The following is a 23475-nucleotide window of genomic DNA, read 5'->3' on the forward strand; positions in this document are numbered from 1 at the left end:
CTACTAAAAAATACAAAAAAATGAGCCGGGTGAGGTGGCAGGCGCCTGTAGTTCCAGCTACTCAGGAGGCTGAGGCAGGAGAATGGCGTGAACCCGGGAGGCGGAGCTTGCAGTGAGCTGAGATCCGGCCACTGCACTCCAGCCTGGGCGACAGAGCGAGACTCCGTCTCAAAAAAAAAAAAAAAAGAATAATCAAGTTCTGAGATAAGAGATGTTAACAAAATACAGCAGGGCAGTTTATGAGTGAAGGAGGTGATGTACTAATTACACTGAGAAATGTAACTGCCAGTAGACTAGAATATTCATTGATGCAGAAGAGGCCGGCAAGGTCCAGCCCACATTCCCTCATCACTCAATTTTCCCGAGCAGTTGGGTAGTTTTTTTACTGCAAAACACCCTGAGGCCAAACAGCAGGTCAGGAGCTGCTGCCCTGCCCCCTGCAAAGCCTAATTCCCCGACTAAGGAATGGGGGTTAGTTGACAAAGTAACCCAAGTTCCATGCCCCTTGGGTGGAAAAACAGACATGTTCCACACTGTCCCCCAAGGCTGCCACATGATTTGAGTCTAATTGCACAAAAATATTAGTCTTTCAGGCACTCGGTATCAGCCTCCTTTTCCCTTTCTGGCTTCCCCACAGGAACTTTCTAGATCCACCTTTCCAACAAAGGGTTATAATCAAGGATCTGGTTCCTCAGGAATCAAACCTAGGAGAACTGCTCAGCATCATTCCATTCTTTGTGGAAGAGTCCTGTTGTTAAACCAAATTAATTTTTAGAAGTTGTGGGATGACTATACAATCAGAACAAGAGGAAATAGAAGGGCTCAGGTGATTGATCGATACAGTTGGAAGAATTTTCTGCAAAATAAGAATCTATCTTTGGAACAGTTCAAAGAAAAAGATATGCAAACAGTTCCAAAATAAACTAGCAAACAACTATAAAATAAATGAAAATATGCAAATTAGAACCATAGTGAACTACTATTTCTCACCTATTAGATTAAAAGACAGATATGTATCAAAGGGAAAAAGGGAACCTCGTATATTGCTGGAAGGAACATAAGATGGCATAATGCTTTACAGAAGGGAATTTGGCAAATTGACACCCACATTTCATGCTCCTATCTAAAAACTTCCACTCTTGAAATAGCTATCTGTGTAACAGAGTAGAATGCAGCTGTAAAACAATGAATAAAGACTATATCTACATCCTGCTATGAAGTGATCTCCAGAATATTTAAGAATACATATGTATTTGTTTACATTTGAGCAAGATAAATCAAAATAGTTTGATTTTTAAAACTTGGTTACTTACAAAAGGAGGAAGAATGTATCTCACTTTGAAGTGGTATGTTTCCTAGGATTATAAAACAAAATTAAAACAAATATTTTAAATTCTAAATACTAAAAATAAAATGAAACAAATTGGCCTGGCTTCGGCACAGTGGCTCAGGCCTGTAATCCCAGCACTTTGGCAGGTTGAGGCCAGGAGGATTGCTTGAGCCCAGGAGTTCAAGACCAGCCTGGGCAACAGAGAGAGACACTGTTTCTACTTTAAAAAAAAAAAAAAAAATGTTGGCTGGGTGCGGTAGCTCATGCCCGTAATCCAAACACTTTGGGAGACTGAGGCGGGTAGATCACGAGGTCAGGAGATAGAGACCATCCTGAACAACATGATGAAACCTCATCTCTATTAAAAATGCAAAAATTAGCTGGGCATGGTGGCATGTACCTGTAGTCCCAGTTACTCAGGAGGCTGAGGCAGGAGAATTGCTTGAACGATTGAGGCGGAGGTTGCAGTGAGCCAAAATGGTGCCACTGCACTCCAGCCGGGTGACAGAGTGAGACTCCGTCTCAAAATAAAATAAAATAAAAGTAAAAAAAAAATTAGCCAGGCATGGTGGCACGCACCTGTGGTCCCAGCTACTTTGGGAGGCAGAGGTGGGAGAATCAATTGAGCCCAGAAGGGCAGGACTGCAGTGAATCACAATCACGCCACTGCACTCCTACCTGGGTGACTGAATGACACAGTGTTGAAAAGAAAAGAAGAAAAGAGAGAGAAAGAAAAGAGGGAGAGGGGAAGAGAAGAAGAAAAGGGGAAGGGGAACAGGAATTGGGGAGATAGGGGAGGGAAGGGACAAGTTGACCCAACTATGTATCAAACTGGAGGTGGGCAGGGGGCGGATTACACATGAGGACTTACTTTAAAACGTAATACTTAGCTGTAATCCCACTGAGATGTGGACAAAAAAAGAAAAATGCAAACAATAGTCACTACTCATACTGGTTAAATATACATTTATAAATGTAAAAATATGTATAATTTTATATTATGTTTATTTTTATATTTACATGTACTTAAAGTACTTATAAAGTACATGTACTCTATTTTTTATATTCTATTTTTGTTTAATATATTACTTTCTATTATGTTTACATATTAACTATTGCATATTATATAACAAATATATAAGTATTCTTTTTCACTAAAAGGAATCAGGACTTCTTAGAGACATAGCTGATCTGCGGACCAACGAAGGACACACGTACAAGATGAGCTTTGGCCAACATCTTGTTTTGTCAGAAAGCAAGGAAGCTACCAGAGACGGAATACTAGAGTCACATCAAAAAAGACTCAGAAGTCAACTTGAAAAGGCTCTTTTGGCCAAGGGAATGACATCAATAAGAATACAAACTACAGTGCAATAAAACATATCAAATGCTTAAATCCACAAGCTCACAATAACTCAAAAAAATCCTCACTTGTTACCTAGAAAGGTATTCAAGAACCCTAGAAAGGCCTCCAGGAAACAACTCAGTACTTTGAAAACTGGTAAATAAAGGAAAGAATCATGCATTTCATATGCCTTTGTGCAATCTGTGCCACAGAGTAATGAAATATCTGTTAGGGAAAGTTTCTCTTCATAGAAATGTTACACACAATAAAATCTTGATATAATTGGAATATCAACATTTTCTTTGCCCTCATGGAAATAATGGTTTTAGGATGATCATCAATGTCGCCTACTGTCAGGAATAAAAAACAAACATTAGGTGCTTCTTTATGCAAGCATACAGTGAGTGTCCTTTATCTAAAATGATTGGGACTACAAGTTTTTCAGATTTTGAAATATCTGCAGTATAATAGTTTAGCACTCCCAATCTGAAAATGTGAAATCCAAAATGCTCCAATGAGTATTTCCTTTGAGTGCTGTGTTAGTGCTCAAAAAATTTCAGATGTTGGAGCATTTCAGATTAGAGGTATTTCATCTATATTTAGCACCACCTGTGAAATATTCTGCCACCCCAACCTCCCAAAATAATAAAGGAAAAAAACCTAAATTAAGATTAGATTAATCTTAATTAATTAAATGAAGCCGTTAGCTACAACCACCAATTTACATAAAATATAAGGAAAAGATTAACCTTATACTATAGGAATCCAATAAATAAAATACAGAATGTAGAAAATTTCACAGGACAAATAAAAGGGAAAAAATAGGTAGAAGCATAAGCTATACCCAGTAACCAAACGTAATGTATAAGTTTTGTTGATTCTGTAAAAACATATTAGGAGCATTTCAGAAAAATCAAAGCTAAGTAGATAGTTGGTAGTGTTAAATTATTGTCAACACCTCACATCCATTAGGATAGGCACTAGCAAACAAACAGCAAATGTCCAGTGTGTAGAACCCTGTTGTACTGTTGGTAGGGATGTAAAATGGTGCTGCTGCTCTGGAAAGAGTACAGAAATTTTTCAAGGCGGAGGGGGGGAACCAACCCTAAAATTACCATATGATCCAAAAATCCCTGTTCTGAGATCCCAAAAAGAATTCCAGTTCTAAAAAGAGTTGAAATCAAGATGTCGAAGAGATGTGCACATCCATGTTCAAAGCAAGACTATTCATAATAGCCAAAAGGTAGAAGCAACCCAAATGTCTACCAACAAATGAATGGATGGATAAAGAAAATGTGGTATGACTTCTATTCAACACAGTACTTACTGGAAGTCCTAGCCAGAGCAATCAGACAAGAAAAGACATCAAGGGCATCCAAATTGGTAAAGAGGAAGGCAAACTGTTGCTGTTTGCTGATAATATGATTGTATACCTAGAAAACCCTAAAGACTCCTCCAAAAAGCTCCTAGAAGTGATAAATGAATTCAGCAAAGTTTCAAGATACAAAATTAATATAAACATCAACAGTGACCAAGTGAAAAATCAAATCAAGAACTCCCTTTTACAGCTATTATAATAGCTGCAAAAATAAAATAAAATACTTAGGAATATAGCTAACCAAGGAGATGAAAGACCTCTACAAGGAAAACTAAAAAACACTGCTGAAAGGAATCACAGATGACACAAACAAATAGAAACACATCCCAAGTTCATGGATGGGTAGAATCAATATTTTGAAAATGACCATACTGCCAAAAGCAATCTACAAATTCAATGCAATTCCCATCAAAATACTGCCATCATTCTTCACAGAAATACAAAAAACAGTCCTAAAATCCTATGGAATCAGAGAAGAGCCCACATAGCCAAAGCAAGACTAAGCCAAAATAACCAATCTGGAGTCATCACATTACCTGACCTCAAACTATACTGTAAGGCCATAGTCATCAAAGCAGCATGGTACAGGTATAAAAATAGGCATATAGGCCAATGGAACAGAACAGAGAACCCAGAAATAAAGCCAAATACTTACAGCGAATTGATTTTCGACCAAGCAAACAAAAATACAAAGTGGGGATAGGACACCCTATTCAATGAATGGTGCTGGGAGAATTGGCAAGCCACACATAGAAGAAGGAAACTGTATCCTCATTTCTCACCTTATACAAAAATCAACTCAAGATGGATCCAAGAGTTAAATCTAACACCTGAACCCATAAAAATTCTAGAAAATAACATTGAAAACACCCTTCTAGACACTAGCTTGGGCAACAACTTCATGACCAAGAACCCCAAAGCAAATGCAACAAAAACAAAGATAAATTAAGATGGGACTTAATTATTAACTAAAAAGCTTCTGCACGGCAAAAGAAATAATCAGCAGAGAAAACAGACAACCCACAGAGTGAGAGAAAATCTCCACAATCTATACATCCAACAAAGGACTAATATCCAGAATCTACAAGGAACTCCAACAAAGCAGAAAAAAAAAACAAATAATCCCATAAAAAAAGTGGGCTAAGGACAGGAATAGACAATTCTCAAAAGAAGAAATACAAATGACCAACAAACGCATGAAAAAATACTCAGTATCACTAAAAATAAGAGAAATGCAAATCCAAACCACAATGTGATGCCACCTTACTCCTGCAAGAATGGCTGTAATCAAAAAATGAAAAAACAATAGACGTTGGCATGGATGTGGTGAAAAGGGAACACTTACGCTGCTGGTGGGATTGTAAACTAGTACAACCATTAAGGACATCAGTGTGGAGATTCCTTAAAGAACTAAAAGTAGAACTACCATTTGATAAAGTAATCCCACTACTGGATATCTACCCAGAGAAAAAGAAGTCATTATACGAAACAGATACTTGCACACGCATGTTTATAGCAGCACCATTTGCAACTACGAAACTATGGAAACAGCCCATCAATCAACAAGAGGATAAAGAAATTGTGGTATGTGTATATACACCATGGAATACTATTCAGTCATAAGAAGGAATGGAATAATGGCATTCGTAGCAACCTGGATGGAATGAGAGACCATTATTCTAAGTGAAGTAACTCAGGAATGAAAACCATAACATTGCATGTTCTCACTCATAAGTGGGAGCTAAGCAATGAAGACGACGCAATGGCATAAGAATATACAATGGACTTTGTGGACTGGGGGAAAGGGTGGGGGATGGAGAGGGATGAAAGACTATACTTTGGGCACAGTGTACACTGCTCCAGTGATGAGTGCACCAAAATCTCAGAAATCATCACTAAAGAACTTATCCACCTATTCCCCCAAAAACCGATTGAAATAAAAAAAAATACAAAAAAAAAAAAAGAAAATGTGGTATGTACATACGATGGAATTTCATTTTGCCTTAAAAAAAGCAAGGAAATAATGTTACAGGTTACAATACAGATCATTATGTTAAACAAAAGCAGCCAATCTCAAAAAGACAAATACTATATAGTGCTACCTATATGAGGTATCCAGCAAACTCAGAAACAAATAAAAGGGTTGTTGCCAGAGGACAGGCTGGGAGGAGAGTGGGGTGCTGGGAACTTGCAGGGGGGTGGGAGAGGGTGGGTGCTGTTAAATGGGTATACAGTTTTGGTTTTGCAGTGAGCACAGATCACGCCACTGCACTTCAGCCTGGGCAACAGGGTGAGACTGTCTCAAAAAATAATAAATAAAAAGTCAAAATAATAATATACACCTGCTGGCCAATGGGTCCTACTAATGCAGTATGAGATAATTACAAAAAAGTAGTTATGAAACATTTGATACAGGAAAACAGCTATAAATCATGATTTAAGGTGCAAAAAAAAAAAAAAAATTTTTTTTTTTTGAGATGGTGTCTCAGTCACCCAGACTGGAGTGCAGTGGCTTACTGCAACCTACGCCTCCCAGGTTCAAGGGATTCTCTTGCCTCAGCCTCCTAAGTAGCTGAGATTACAGGTGTGCACCACCACGCCTGGCTAATTTTTGTATTTTTAGTAGAGCTGGGGTTTCACCACGTTGGCCAGGCTGGTCTCGAACTTCTGATCTCTCAAGTGATCCACCTGCCTCGGCCTCCCCAAAGTGCTGGTATTACACACATGAGCCACTGCACCTGGCAATAAGGTGCGATTAGATTTAAAATTACTTGTGGCTAGGTAAAAGAAGGGTGAAGGCAAAAAAGGATGTTATGAATCCCTCATATTATTTAACAAGAACAATGTTCAACAAGGGAAAGAAAAATGTTTGAGGAGATGGATATCCCATTTATCCTAACTTGATCATTTTATATTTATACAAGTATCAAAGCATGCACTGTAAAATAAGTACAACTACTATATATCAACTTTTTTAAATTTTAAAAGAAAAAAAACACTGTTGAGGGTAGGTAGGGAGGTGGTACAGGTAACTGTATATAATCCCACTAAGCATTCTGGCATTTTCAGAGAAAATAAATATGACATACTACACAGCACAGGTTCAACCCAGAATGTTATCGCATTTCTGAGGGTCTTGGGAGAACCACACCATTTTGAACCAATACCTATAAATTTACTAGCACATCTGGCCAAATATATAGAAATGGCTTCAGTGTCCTTAGCTAGACTGTCAGCAAGTTTGCTGTAATCTTGGTCTCCTTCACACACACTAACATACATACATATATACATACACACACGCATACACACTTAAACTTCTGTGATGACATTAAAATGATTTCAGAGATTTTCAACAAAACTGACAAACATGTTTGGGATGATCTAATTTAAAATACAGTCTATAAGCAGTTATAAAAACAGTCTGTGAATAGCACATAAAAACTTTCACTTAAGGATAGGCACCTGTATCTCAGATACCCAACTGGTCTGACTGCCAAGGGAGACGTGCCAAATACTAAGGATCCGACAACAAAGAAGAGCAACAGGTTTCAAATGTGAACTTCATTTGAACAAAAACTTCATGTGAACAAAAAGTCAAGAGCAGACACTCCAAATACCAAAGTTGATTTACCATGGATGTATTTCTTTCATGAGAAAATCTAGTGCTCCCTGGGAAACAGCAGATTTAGTGGTTAATGAGTCACCAGAGCAACCCAAACCCCAGCAAGTGCTTTATAAATTAACAAAAAAACATGTCATCCTTTGTGCTAGGTAAAGCTTGGCTTGGGGGGTGGGGAATATGTTATTTTCTTCAACATCTCCTATCAACCCCTGAGAGAGAAAAGAAAAAGGAGAGAGGAGGAGAGGAAAGGGAGGAGGGTGAGGAGGATGCAAAGAGAGGAAAAGAACAGGGAAAGGAAGAAGCCAACCTTTTTTTCCCAACAGGAATTCAGAAGAGTTTAGACAGAGAAAATCCTCCTCCTATCAACATACTGAAAACAATTCATCTCCAATAGGAATTATTTCTGGGAATATTTTCTCAAATATCTTACCCACTTATTCTGGTTCTTAACTTTTAATAGTTTTTCTTTCAGACAGATACGTCATTTCCCACCAAATTCTATAAACCTCAATCAGTTTCTCTGCCTCCCTAATTTAGTAAAAATAAAATTATTGGTAATGAACTACAGAAAATACTTATAAATGTAAGATGTTATTATTTAATTCTTTAAAAAAGTAAAAATTCATTTCTCTTCCATTTATTGATCCCCAAAATAAACAACAATATTATTTTGGTAAGAAATTATTTTTTAAGAGAGAATCACTCTGACTTCTAGTTAACAATGATAAGCACTTGACATACAGCTAGAATAAACCTTAGAAATTAAGTCCAATTCCATCATCTAAGATTTACAAGAGTACCTGCCAAAAGTCAAAGATTCATAGTATATTCAGGAAATAAAGCAAATGCCAGCTCTCACAGAGTCCGGTAGTCTTTCTGCTATATCAAATGATTGCCATTTATATTCTACAGTGAAAGACTTCTTAAAAATCCTCTTAAATAGATAAGAATGACTCTCCTTAAAATGATTAGTTACAACAGTAGAATCCTAGCCATTTAAATGCACATAACTAAAAAATATTAAGATAAATGCAATACACAAAAACAATCTATTTTAGTGAAATGATGGACAAAAATAGAGGAGCAAAATGCCACTGTTGCATTTTTAACAAGAAACTATTCACAAAATATAGTTCATTTGACAAAACACAAGACCATCACGATATAACAATATTTTTCATCCTGATGACTGTAGCTAAGATGTTTTTAAAACTACAGAACACAGAAATCTTCAGCTGGACACGGTGGCTTGCACCTGTAATCCCAGCACTTTGGGAAGCTCAGGCGGGCGGATCACCTGAGGTCAGGGGTTTGAGACCAGCCTGGCCAACATGGTAAAACCCTGTCTCCTACTAAAACTACAAAAAATTAGCTGGGCGTGGTGGCGCATGTCTGTAATCCCAACTACTTGGGAGGCTGAGGCAGGACAATCTCTTTAACCTGGGAGGCGGAGGTTACAGTGAGCCGAGATCACGCCATTGCACTCCAGTCTGGGTGACAAGAATGAAACTCCATGTCAAAACAGGAAAAAAAAAAAAAAAAGTAAAGTAAAGTAAAGAAAACAGAAATTTTCAAAAGTAGCAATTTTTCCTTTACCAAATATTGAAAAGTTACTTTTAAGTAACTTAAACTACATATATTTAAAAAGAATAAAAATTTTAAAAAAACAAAAAAACAAAAAAACACTTACTTAGCTTGGGAACACATGTATTTTGTCAAATTGTGAGAAACTTTCAAACTTCGCAAAAGATTCTAAAAACAAGAGAATAATAAACACTCTGACATTGGGAGTTGGAGAGTCTTACCATTGGCAGTGCATTGATGTGGGGATGTGCAACTGAATATCCGGTCACCGCCAATCACAAGTTGCTGTTGTTGATGCTGAGGAAAAGGAAAGTAAAGTATTCAATGTGCCCTAAAACAAATTCAGTTTAAAAGATTTTCCATACCAAATGTTACATGTTTGAAATATTCTTTAAAGTCCCCACCAGTGAATTTCTTTCTCCCCCAAGTAATTGTTATCATAAACAACAGCAGCAACTTTTGAGTGCTTAATACTTGGCAAGTCTTTAGAATGTTCACAAGAGGTTGGCATAGTGAATAAAATGAGACTCAAAGAGATTAACCTGCACACAAGTGGTCTCACCACCATTCAACTCAACTTGCGTAAATATTACTGTATTAAGGTCCAATTAGTATGTTCATAATCTAAAACCATGGGCCACCAAGAATGACATAAACTTGCATTCTATATTCTGTTTAATAATAAAGAAAAATATGTCATTGGTTTAGAAACAATTTCAATCAAAATTTATTAACGTTGATCTTTTTAGACTTTAAGTATTTTATAGGGCTTATCCAGTTTTCTCAATTGCTAAGTCAGGGCATATTATATTCCACACACCCTCTGTGTAAATAAAAAAGTTATACTTCATGGCCGGGTGCGGTGGCTCACGCCTGTAATCCCAGCACTTTGGAAGGCCGAGGCAGGCGGATCACCTGAGGTCAGGAATTCGAGACCAGCCTGGCCAACATGGTGAAACCCTGTCTCTACTAAAAATACAAAACTCAGCCGCGCGGTGGCTGGCGCCTGTAATCCCAGCTACTCGGGAGGCTGAGGCAAGAGAATTGTTTGAACCCAGAAGGCGGAAGTTGTAGTGAGCCAAGAGCACGCCATTGCACTCCAGTCTGGGGGACAACAGCAAGACTTCATCTCAAAAAAAAAAGTTATACTTCGCATACCATGTCAGAGGAGACTCTTAGTTGGAACACTGACCAGTACAGTTTCTGTCATGGAGTACAATTTTGTAAAGAGTAAAATCAAGCTGACACCACAGAAAAGAGCTTACTATAATATATGGGAGGTTTAGCTCCTACACCAATTAGGTAAAGTTAAGTAAGAAAATAACTAAGTAAATGATGATTATGCCACTTACACCAATCCCTGTGGCTTCAAAACAGGGCATGAGCGTGAGCCCCCAAGGTTTGTTGCCTAGAGGCACTTGTGAGCTACTTGATAGGTCTTTTCTTGTATGGACTGAGGAAATGTTCTTTAGACATGTCTAGATACCACTAGAATCTGTTTACCTCAAGGTCATTTGTTATGAACGTCGATTATTTCCATATAAAGTTTTTGTCGGCCGGGCACGGTGGCTCAAGCCTGTAATCCCAGCACTTTGGGAGGCCGAGACGGGCGGATCACGAGGTCAGGAGATCGAGACCATCCTGGCTAACCTGGTGAAATCCCGTCTCTACTAAAAAATACAAAAAAACTAGCCGGGCGAGGTGGCGGGTGCCTGTAGTCCCAGCTACTGGGGAGGCTGAGGCAGGAGAATGGCGTTAACCCGGGAGGCGGAGCTTGCAGTGAGCCAAGATCCCGCCACTGCACTCCAGCCTGGGCGACAGAGTGAGACTCCGTCTCAATAAATAAATAAATAAATAAATAAAAACAAAGTTTTTGTCAATTTTTGAGCTAAAGTTACATAAGGCTGCTTGTTATCTAAAAATCAACAGAGCACTTTTGTCTCAAAATTTTTTGGCATACATGCATTCAATTTATTTATAATTAACATGTACTACTAAATAACGTATATTTTAAAACACATATGTCAGGCACAGTGACTCATGCCTGTAATCCCAACACTTCAGGAGGCCGAGGCGGGCCGCTTGAACTCAGGAGTTCAAAACCAGCCTGGGCAGCATGGCAAAACCCTGTCTCTACCAAATATACAAAAAATCAGGCATGGTGGCCCACAGGTGTGGTCCCAGCTACTCGGAAGGCTGGGGCATGAGGGTCGCCTGAGCCTGGGAGGCGGAGGCTGCAGTGAGCCAAGATGGCCATGCCACTGCATTTCAGTCTGTGTGATAGAGACTCTGTCTCAAACAAAAAAAACTCCCAACATAAGTAAAAGGCAGATAAATAATGTACTTACAGTGCTGTATTTTTGTTCATAACATTCTACATCCTTAATGTCTTAATGACAGTTTTACATCATTAGCTAGTATCTTAAAGTACAACTTAATCGTAGAGCAAAGCTCATCAATACCAATAGTGAATACTGCACTTTTTTTTTTTTTTTTTTTTTTTTTTTTTTTTTTTTTGAGACAGACTCTCACTCTGTCACCCAGGCTGAAGTGCCGTCGTGGCACAATATCAGCTCACTGTAACCTCCGCCTCCTGCGTTCAAGTGATTCTCCTGGTCTCAGCCACCCGAGTAGCTGGGACTACAGGTACAAGTCACCACACCTGGCTAATTTTGGTATTTTTAGTAGAGACGGGGTTTCATCATGTTGGCCAGACTGGTCTCGAACTCCTGACCTCAAACGATTCACACGTCTCAGCCTCCCAAAGTGCTGGGATCACAGGGGTGGGCCACTGCACCCCGTGGAATAATCTACATTTCAAACATCTTTCTTGATAATCGCTAATTTTTTCAGACATCTATAAAATGATTAGATAATAGCAAGTGAAGAGTTCATTCTCATAGTTTAAGTATTGGCTCTGCCATTTTCTTTCTTTCTTTCTTTCTTTTTTTTTTTTGAAATGGAGTCTCGCTCTGTCCTCCAGGCTGGAGTGCAATGGCACAATCTCAGCTTACTGTAACCTTCACCTGCCAGATTCAAGCGATTCTCCTGCCTCAGCCTCCTGAGTAACTGGGACTACGGGCACGCGCCACCATGCCCAGCTAATTCTGTATTTTTTAGTAGAGACAGGGTTTCTCTATGTTGGTCAGGCTGGTCTCGAACTCCTGACCTTGGGTGATCCACCCACCTCAGCCTCCCAAAGTGCTGGGATTACAAGTGTGAACCACCATACCCAGCCATAATAATGGCAAATTTTTTCATACATCTATTAAATGATTAGATCTTAGTAAGTGAAGCATTAGTTTAAGTATTGGCTCTGCCATTTTCTTGTTTCTTACAATTTTGGTTTTAGATGCAATTTTTTTTGCAAGATTAAGTCATGAGACTGTTTTGGTGAGGCTTGGTTAAAACTGAATAATAAAATCTACAAATCTATTTAATTAAACACAAGTGAATACATGCTGTGTTTTAATTGTGTCCCTCAAATTCCATGTGTTGGAGACTGAATCCCCAAATTCATATGTTGATGGCATTTGGAGGTGGGGCCTTTGAGAGGAATTAGGATAAGGTCATCAGGTTGTAGCCCCCATGATGGGACTGAAGGCTTTATAAGAAGAGCAAGAGGGACTCAAGCTGACTGGCTCTTGCCTTCTTGCCATGTGATGCCCTCCAACATGTTATAAAGCAGTAAAGAAGGCCCTTCCCAGAGGCGGCCCCTCAGGCCTGAACTTTCTAGCCTCTGGAACCATAAGAAATCAACTTATTTTCTTCATAAACTACCCAGTATATGGTATTCTAACAACAGAAAATGAACTAAGACAAGTAAACTTATGATACTAAGCTAAAATAATAGCAATTCCAGGAAATAGAATGAACGAATGGATATATCACTGGTGCTTTGTGGAACCTCCACTTTTTCCTCCAAATAGCATTGTGTACAATATGTTATACATGACTCTCTTATACTAGAACCAAATGAGGGTACAAATTTGAACCCCTGTATTACCCATTGGAATTTTTTTACTTTGAACCGAACATAAATTGACTAATAAGGTACGGTACACATATAACATGCAAACTTACATACGTCTACTTTTATAGAATGCTAAATTAGATCATTCTTCCAGTTTCTTTTTCTAACTTTTCAGCCATCAGTGAGTCTCTCATCACCCTCATAGATGTATTTAACCTCAGTTTTTACTAATTACCTTTTCTCTACCTTTGTCTTCATTCATTCATTTAGCTTTTCCTATTAATACTACAAGTCTTGGCCGGGCGCGGTGGCTCAAGCCTGTAATCCCAGCACTTTGGGAGGCCGAGACGGGCGGATCACGAGGTCAGGAGATCGAGACCATCCTGGCTAACACGGTGAAACCCCGTCTCTACTAAAAAAATACAAAAAATTAGCCGGGCGAGATGGCGGGCGCCTGTAGTCCCAGCTACTCGGGAGGCTGAGGCGAGAGAATGGCGTAAACCCGGGAGGCGGAGCTTGCAGTGAGCTGAGATCCGGCCACTGCACTCCAGCCTGGGCGACAGAGCGAGACTCCGTCTCAAAAAAAAAAAAAAAAAAAAAAAAATACTACAAGTCTTTAAGAAGAAAGACCACAATAGTGATTTAATAGTTGATGACATGGTTAAAAAGTGATTCTAGGATTTGAAGTTTGAATAAATATGTGAAAAATGGTATACCAATTGCACATGCAATTTAATCTGGAAAATTTCTAGAAACACATGCAGGGCCATATTTTTTCTCTCTTAAGATGTTTTCCTAGTCAACTCATTGACCTATGTCCTAGCCATCGTGCAAGCATTTATAAAGCACACCACGTAATTAAAATAAGTATCTAAATTTTAAAAGATATAGTGATATACTTTACAAAGGAATTACAAAACTTAAGGGGCATTTAAGATAATCTGACAATGTGTATTCAAACTATTTGTATTAAAGGAATTCAAGTCCAAAACAGGCGTATCCTGTCTTATCTGCGTTTCTACTTTTACTCAACATTCTCAAATCTCATCACAGCAGATCACTATGACTCTCTTATCTGCACTCTTTGGCTGCCATGATGTTCCTCATTCCTCACCAGAAATGTCCTTCTGACTATGGTTCTGCTCACAATACCCCTCCTTCAAAGATCAGGCCAAATCAGCTTCCTCCATTAATTATCCACCCCACCACCCAGAGAGAGAAAAATGAGCCCCAGCCTAACATATCTCCCTTTCCACAACTGCATAGTGCCTTATTCTTTCATCATGCCTCTCTGATCAAATTTCTGGAGACCCAGGACTGATGTAATCATCTTGCTGTCTCCCAACAGAACTAAGAATAGTGCCTTGAACATACATGGTTCTTAAGATATATATGTTGATAAAATGTTAAAATATCTAGATATTGAGGAATGAATTTACACATATTTGAAAATAAAATGCAGTAGAGACTGAATTACTGCACAAATAAATCACACTGGGAAGGAAAAACTCACCAGTGGATTGTTATTTTGAAAATGCTTGAGAGAACCTGGTTATACCAATAATTTTAATACCACTTCCAGAAGGTGACCAATAAAGGTTGATCTTCTATCATTAACAAAAAACTCAAGAAGTACATGATCAATCACATTATTGGTGTAAAAACTATCACCTCCTTTATGTACTACATAAACTGAATCTATTTACTCTACTTCTTGTAATAAAATAAATGGCTGCAGGGTTTGTGTTTTGTCTCCAAACAAAAAGCTTTGCTTCCAAAAATGTATTTCAAAGCATTTTATCTAAAGTAAATGATGTATTAATTTTAAATAAGGCTTTCAGCATAGAAAGACACTGTTGACTTAGCAGACATCTTCTAAGATCTGTCACCTACGCATAATTAGAAAGACTTTTTTAAGATGCAAAAATTCTGGAGAACAGCAAATTATATATTTTGACTGCTCTTCAAAAATACTACACTGCAGTGTCTAGAAGTAAATTTATTTAATTTATAGATAACTTTGAAAAGCTAATGGACATTACAGGCCCTTTTCCTAGACAAAGGTACAAACACAATAAATACTTACTTAAGGTAGCAACACATTCTAATCTAGAACCTAGTGGTCAGTAACAAGTTCAAGGAAGTATATCTGGTATCCTTTACCTAGTGGTCAGTAACAAGTTCAAGGAAGTATATCTGGTATCCTTTATTTAAAAAGTTTTAGGCCGGGCGCGGTGGCTCACGCCTGTAATCCCAGCACTTTGGGAGGCCGAGGCGGGCGGATCACAAGGTCAGGAGATCGAGACCACGGTGAAACCCTGTCTCTACTAAAAATACAAAAAATTAGCCGGGCGGTTGCGGGCGCCTGTAGTCCCAGCTACTCGGGAGGCTGAGGCCCGAGAATGGCGGGAACCCGGGAGGCGGAGCTTGCAGTGAGCCGAGATCGCGCCTCTGCACTCCAGCCAGGGGGACAGAGCGAGACTCCGTCTCAAAAAAAAAAAAAAGTTTTTAAAATTTTTAAAGTACAGAATTTGGGAAAGTCATCCCATGAATTAAGAGAAAAATATAATCCCAGCACTTTGGAAGGCCAAGGCAGGGAGATCACTTGAGGTCAGAAGGTTTGGGTGGATCACTTGAGGTCAGAAGGTTAAGACCAGCCTGGTGAACATGGAGAAACCTCATCTCAGAGGAAAATACAAAAATTAGCCAGGTGTGGTGGCAGATGCCTGTAATCCCAGCTACAAGGGGAGGCTGACGCAGGAGAATCACTTGAACCCAGGAGGCAGAGGTTGCAGTGAGCTGAGATCACACCACTGCATTCCAGCCTGGGTGATAGAGCGAGACCCTGTCTCCCAAAAAAACAAAAACAAAAACACACACACACACAAAAAAAAAAGGAGAAAGAGAGAGAGAGAAATATATGAGAATCCTACCAGAACTGACTCTGCTTAGAAAGATTTTTAATAAATTAACTGCCAGGAAAAAATCACAGAAAAAGTTCAAATTAAATTGCTTAGCACATGATTGAAGGCACAATTAAGAAAAAACAAAAACAGTACTACCTCCTAATGAAAAAATTAATACATATTTGTAAATCAGAGTTTCAACTGAATCTTCTTAATCCGTTTTACAAAAAGGAATGTTAGTATGTTATCTCCAACAACATACTATGCATACATCAAAGCCTTTAAGCATTATATCCTCCCCTATCCTCACCCCATCCTTATTTCCCATGGAATTTACACATACAGATAATATTCCAGACAGCCAGAAGGTAAGGCAGTGAAAAGCAGAAGGAGCTATAACAGCAGGGATATCTTAAGTGACTGAGATCAGACTCACTGTCAGATCATGCACAGCTTTGCAATTACTGCCTATGTTTTCATTTCCGATTGTTACTTAAGCAATTTGGGGAAAACTGATTCAAAAGTTATCTGACTCCAATTTTTAAAAATAAGCTATTCTCAAGATCACATACTCACATAAAAACAATTTAAACATGCACTGGTGTCTAATCACCTAATTGCTACCTTAGTTGAGTTAGTTTCACCGGTAACATCACATGTAATTGAATTTTACGTTAAGATTATATAAAAATAAACTATTGTGCAAGAATAAAACAAAAAACTATCAAGTATTTCTAAATTTGTCTATCACTGGGTAAGCAATGTAATTAAAAATAGCAAAAACTCTCTTACAATGACCCACAGAGTTCTTAAAATTAAAGGTTGGTTTGAACAGTTTCTAATGCTAATGTAAGTCAAGTTTATTATTTAGGCACTAACACCTACACATGGAAAGCTTCCGGTTCACAAACCTTCAGTGATAGGGATGAACATGAGAAAAGGCTTACACTCCAAATTTACAGATACTTGAAAACTAATATAAAAATGTATGGATCATTTTAAGTTACTTTTTTTAAGTGAGTACAGTATTAATGTGTAAATATAATTGTTTTCTCCAAAATAAGTTATTAAATTAATGGTGTAACTTACAGTGCCTTTGAAATACCACAGGTATGACACTGTCTTCTTGTTTACACAAAGTTTGACAGCTGCTAAACCCTTTGTTAAAAAAGTAGTTTGGAAGAAACAAGTGTGGGGGGCGGGGTGGGGGACTAGCAGAAACAGCAACGAGGATCTAAGAAATAATACATGGGGGTAAAAAAAAAAAAAAAAATGAAGCTTTGTTGCCTAAGACCACACAGGTGGGTACACTGGCACTTAAGTTAGAAGAGAAAAATGACATTCCTACATCTTATTAGATTTCTCACTCTTTAGCCTAAGGTTTGAATATCTGATTCAAGGTATTACAAATTTGAATAGCTAATTAGGCTACAACACAAAAATCATTCAGTTGAACAACACATTTCCAGTAAAAATAACAGCAGCTCTACCAAGAAGACTAAGTCTTTGATTAACTCTGTCCTACAGAAATGCCCCAGATTAGAACTTAACTATGACGTGGTGAGCCCCTCACTCAGATGTAATTGGTCTAGGGTAGGACCTACATCACTTGCATTTAAAATCCTCCCCACCAACCCTGGGAGGTTCCAATGGGGGTTGAGAACCACTGGGCGTAGGGGTGTCAGTGTGTGGGTGTGTGCGCGCATGTGTACAATTCCAGTGGGGACTGAGAACCACTGGGTGGGGGGGTGCATGTGGCAGGGGAGGAGGGGACAGGATAGAAAATTTTACTAGTCAGGTTCTAATTATTAATCTAAGGCAGAAGAGTCACTTCTTTCAAATACTAGATTGCAAAGTGAGAGGTGTTCAGAACTAGAGGGAGAAATATGTTAATACTATGTGAGACTAAGTTCTTTATTAATCTAATTTTAAGATTAATGATGACAAACAAAAGATAAACTCAATCTGTCTCCCAAAAATGAACAGAAAAGTAAGGACAATGATAATGAAGACACCATAAACAGAAAGAGGCCTAAAAAGACTATAAAACATAGTAACAAAAAAAGAAGAAGAAAATGCATAAAAATACATAAAGCCCAAATGAGCCTCAGCTACGTGTGACAAAATTTTTAGTAGTAGGCAGAAGTTATAGAAAGGTATTTTTTTCCTATTCAATATAAGGGAAAACAAAACCATCGCACAAATCAGTGACAATGTTCAAACAAAACCTGGATATGTGATTCATCAAGGAAGTTCTAGTGGGCACATAGGCAAATGAGCTGAAGTTTGTTCTATGTGCGCCTCATCCCTTTCTAACTTAGCACTCAAGTGTAATTATCAGCACCAGCACTAGCTTCTGCGGTACCTTTGTGCAAATTAGACTCTAGCAGAATAAATTACAAAAAGGAAGCCATGTGGTATCGGAGGTTAAGAGCCTGGGATTGTGGAGCCACACAGGGGTCTGGACTCCGTGACTCTGACTCTTAGTAACTAGATGACCTAAGTAACTAGATAACCTCTCTCAGTGCCTTGGCTTTTTCATCTGTAAAATAAGTTAGGAGACTGGAATAAAAAGTGCTAATCAGTGCCTAGCATAGGAAAAATACGTAATATATATTAAATAATATAAATAAATTGTTATGAAGGAAGCTCCTTCCTCTGTGAAGACAGCTTATTAACAAGGAAACAGCGTGGCCTGGACTGCAGTGCCCACTTCTCCCTTGGTTGTGTACCTCTGTGCAGGACACAAACTGCCCATTCAGATTCTGCTGTCCTGTGTGCTACTAAGGCTACTGAGTCCAGTTAACATTATGTCTTTTTGTGAGTTAACACAACAGCATTACTGCTTAAAAAAAAAAAAAATTATCATTTATAAAACTTCTAAATTACAACAGATTTGGAGTATGCCCAAACATAGCAGTCATCCTGAGTAGCATAACCTCGCAGTGACAATGAACACCTTCTCAATGAAGCAGTTCTTCAAATACACTTCACAACTAAACATCTTCAATATTTACTTTGTAACAGAATGCAAAAGGCCTGTTTAAAAAAAAAAAAATATGTCAGCAGATAATTACTAAACTGAAAACATCATTCTGAAGTACATTGGACAAAAAGAAAAAACATATACTTACATTAAACTAGATATTAGGTTCAGAATTCTGAAATGTTACATTTCTATTTATCCACTACTGATGAACTCAAAGAGTCGCTCTTATGTGTCCTCACTAAAAACATCTCCTTACAGATTCACGTGAAAAAAGGCTTTAAACTTAGTTTCTCTGATTTCATATTTTGAAAGTTGGTATAATCTAGACAATATCAGCAAATGCTTTTCCTTCAGTAAATTAAAACGAATTGTTCATTTAACTACCACATTCCAATCAAAACAGCTGCCAAAAATACATTCCTTTATGAAATCAAGGTTGTATGGGTTTTTTTTTTTAGTGGAATATTCTTAATTCTGGAGAATGCCAAGTTCTCATCCGGTGTTGGTTTGCCAAAATGCTTTCAACTCAACTTGCTCACCAAACTTAAAATGATACATTTGAACCAGCAAACACAAGCTGTGTTATCTGCATGACCCATTCAGGAGCCACTTCTGGTTCACACACACACACATACACCACCCGGCGATCATGAAAGAAAGGAAACTACCTTTTTTAACATTATATATATATATATATATATATACACACACACACACACATATATATATATACACATACACACACACACTTATATATTTATTTCAATACAGAAAACTGCTCCTCTCTGCTCATAACCCAAGTTGTTATGATAAAACACCAACTGAGATTATCTGATTACAACGACTCCATCTTCTCAGCCATTAGCACACAACGGTCTAAGGCAAACTATGGCCAGTAAGTAGATATTTTTTTATTTTGCAGGCCATTTGGTCTCTGTCACTAGTACTCAACTCTGCTATTACAGAGCAAAGTAGCCATAGCCAATACATTAAAAAATGAATGGGCATTACTCTTTCTAATAAAACTTTATTCAAAAAAAAAAAAAAGATAACACACCAGATATGGTCCACAGGTCATAGTTTGTTGACTCTAAAGCAACACCCAGAACCATCCAAATTTCTACAGATTCAGGATAAAGCAAAGAAGCTTTTAGGTTAAATGAGGTAAACTTTTTTTTTAATCAAATAAGTTAATGGACCAAGCAAAAACACTTACTATTTAAACACTGCCCACTAAAAATACATAACCATTCTATGAAAAGGAAATTTTCTAAAGAATTCAAACATTGTATCTTATGTGGCACTATATATAATAATGAAGTTCAACAAGAAAATTATGAGCATTAAACTTCAACATTCCTCTGCCATCTTCAGAAACTTAAAAGACAGTGGGGGTAAGAATGGAAAGAATAAGGCTTTCTGTTCTGTTTAAAAACTCAGCTCTTTCACATCATACCCATACAACCGTAAGCAAGCCCTCAGTGTCTTCATCTATATTAGTGTATTAGACAGCTTGATAACAAGTATGAACATAGTGTTTGGCTTATTGTAAAGAAAATAAACTAGGATTTATAATCCTATTGAACACCTAAAGGCATTTTTGCATAGAAATAATACCAATAAATATCAGTTAATTATAACTGCATGTACAGTTTAAAAGGGGACAAAAAGGTTAAAAATAGTATAGTATTAAAAGACAACAAAAAGAATCAACTCCCTAAGCAAAAAAACTTTTGAATTATGAATTTCCGTGAGTTTAAAGAATACCAATGCTAAGTATTTTTTTTTTTTTAATGCAAACAACAAAGAAACAGACAATAAAGACACTGGGATAGCAGACAGTGGTCCTGGAAAGGCATCCTCTTTGCCAGAGCAAATGGAAGGAAGGAAGAAAGAGAAAACACTGGCCATAAGTTATGGTAATACTACGTAATGTTCACCAAGTAGTGATGAGAAGAAATGTTATGCCCATCTTAAAAATTAACAGAAAATGAGCTTATAGTTTAGCTTTTTGATGGGATAAGGATATCTGGATACCAAAAATCCCTTCTATAATAGGGACGAAAATGTTATCATCAAACATGTTTTCTTTTCACATTTTCTAACAATCCTAAATCATAATGTAATTCACAGATAAATATGGGGAAAAACACAAGTAAATTGTATATTCATAATTAATTTTTAAAAACAAGTTAATAAATCTATAAACAAAATTACATTTAAAATTGTCAATTTCATGCCTTTTCCCAATTTTCTAATCGAACATAAATTGAGTATCAAAGCAACCAAAGATTCAATCAGCAACAAAGAATCTGCACACTAACTGAACTCTCACCATTAGAAATGCATTAGTTACTCAAGAAAATACAAACTATGAAGAAAGCTTGAGTCTCCTTTAAGAGAATGGGAAGAAATGTAATTTAAAGCCTATGCTCATCTCCAAGATTAAACAGAAGGTTGTTCTGTTTTTGTATTTTGGAATGATTGTAATATTTGTCCTGCAGCAAACAGAACTATGGGAAGAAAGAAGAGGTGGGGAAAGAAAGGAAGGAGGAAGAAAAAACAAATTGTAATTAACCTTTCTACTAGAGATTGATAACATAGCCCTTTACATCAAGTTACTATTAATTCACCAACACTAGGAACAAAACTTACTAAAATACATCAGTAAATAAAACAGAGACCCCTGCCCTCTCACAGTTTAAATTCCAGCAGAATTTTGATTAACAGGTGTAGTGTTACAATCATAAATGCTATGAAAAAAGAAAAAGTCCAAGCAAGGTAAACGGATTCGGAAGCTGGGGGGAAGAGAAGGGGAAAGAGGAACCCCTGGGTTGCAATATTAAAGTAGGATGGTCAGAGCCAGAGTTAAGTTTGTATTTCAATTGAGAGACAGCAAGATACTCAAGAAGCTATCCTGTATGCTCGATGTTCTGTGTACAGGCAATTATGTATGAAGATGTGCCTCGTATCTTGGTGTTGTCAGCTTACTACTGGAAACCATACCTAGAACACTTTCTTATTCACAAAATACGTCATTATGTTTTAATTACTCTAATTTTTTCTCTGCAGTATCTATTTGTGCCTGATGCCTCCTATATATTGTGAAGCTACAATTCCTAGGAGACCTATCAGGCATTATAAATGACAGGTTGTATATGGAGGCCATCATAAAAGCTATCAAATGCTGAAGAGAAAATATGCCAAATCAAAGAAATTCTTAACTGTTGCCCAGAGTCTACTGAGTCAAAATATTTTCATACACACATTCTTACAAAATTAACAGCAAAGAACTTCCAAGTTTTTCTAAGACACATGATACAGAAAATCAGAAAAACGTCACCAAAATAGAAAATCTAATGACTTAAGCCCTTCTACAGTTTAGGCAACAGACTCAATTTGTAAATATCCAGCAAATACTTACAATGTATCTAGGGCTATATACCCACCATTACGAATTTAAAATGCCTGACTAGGTAAAAATAACAAAACACAAACCAGAACTTCTTAAAATGCTTAAGAACCCCTGGTCCTGGTTTTGTTTATGGTTTTTCCCCCTACTGTGTTCACTGTTCTTCAGCAGAAGACAAAGAGGAGGTAAAGGAGAAATGCTTGTGAAAAATGCATAAAGCTAGAACTATAAAGACACTGAGCTGTATTTTTTTAATACCTTCTATTGCAAAAGTACAGGAATAAATGACAGTATGTCTATGACTTGTGCCTACTATTGTACCTACAATACAATTCTAAATATGAATAAGAATTAAATGAGATGAGAGGAAGGAGTGGTCAGAACTTAATGAGAACAGGGAGGGATATTTTGGGAAGCAGAAAAGTATGAGGGCAAAATCTTACCTCCTCTTCATGAGAGAAAAGAAGCCAGAAATTGTCTAAGGAATACTTCTTCCAGATAGGGTCCAGAAGACGAAAATATTTTTCACACAAAGAGGATGAAAATGTGTTGTGTATGATTTTCACCCCCTTGATCTCACGTCAAGCAAATCAATCCGTTGAAAAGAACTGCTCTAACAACTCAGACTCAACCAGACAAATTCACAAAACCTAAGTAGGCCACACCTGGCATGTGTTCATCGAGAAAGCTACAGGACAGGAAAGGCTAGCAGGGTAGTATCACGCCAGGTACACAACAGGAGGAGGACATGCAATCCAGGAGCTATTGTCTTTGCACCTCTCCCTACTATCATCACCATCATCATATCATTACCCAGGTAGGTAGGCAAAGAAGAATCCACAGACACTGCAAAAGTTACACTAGGTTAGACAAACCTAAGTTCCACTGAGAAACCACCACAATTTTTTTTTTTTTTTTTTTTAAAGACAGAGC

At 37.6% G+C, this 23475-nt stretch overlaps 1 protein-coding gene across 7 annotated transcripts in view; it reads right to left on the reverse strand.

Annotated features, from left to right (window-relative positions):
* TBL1XR1 (TBL1X receptor 1) overlaps window positions 1-23475 on the reverse strand; it is a 184114-nt gene that overhangs the window by 72493 nt on the left and 88146 nt on the right. For 5 of the 7 annotated variants that reach the window (XR_004437201.1, XM_033211741.1, XM_033211742.1 and 2 more), the window contains one exon: window positions 9484-9559. The exons of the other annotated variants lie outside the window; for them this stretch is intronic. The gene's annotated coding sequence lies outside the window, so the exon portion shown is untranslated. The remainder of the gene's footprint in view (window positions 1-9483; window positions 9560-23475) is intronic. 7 annotated transcript variants of the gene reach the window in all.

The sequence above is a fragment of the Trachypithecus francoisi genome, unplaced genomic scaffold, assembly GCF_009764315.1.
Source record: "Trachypithecus francoisi isolate TF-2019V2 unplaced genomic scaffold, Tfra_2.0 Lachesis_group0, whole genome shotgun sequence".
NCBI classification, from domain to species: Eukaryota; Metazoa; Chordata; class Mammalia; order Primates; family Cercopithecidae; genus Trachypithecus; species Trachypithecus francoisi.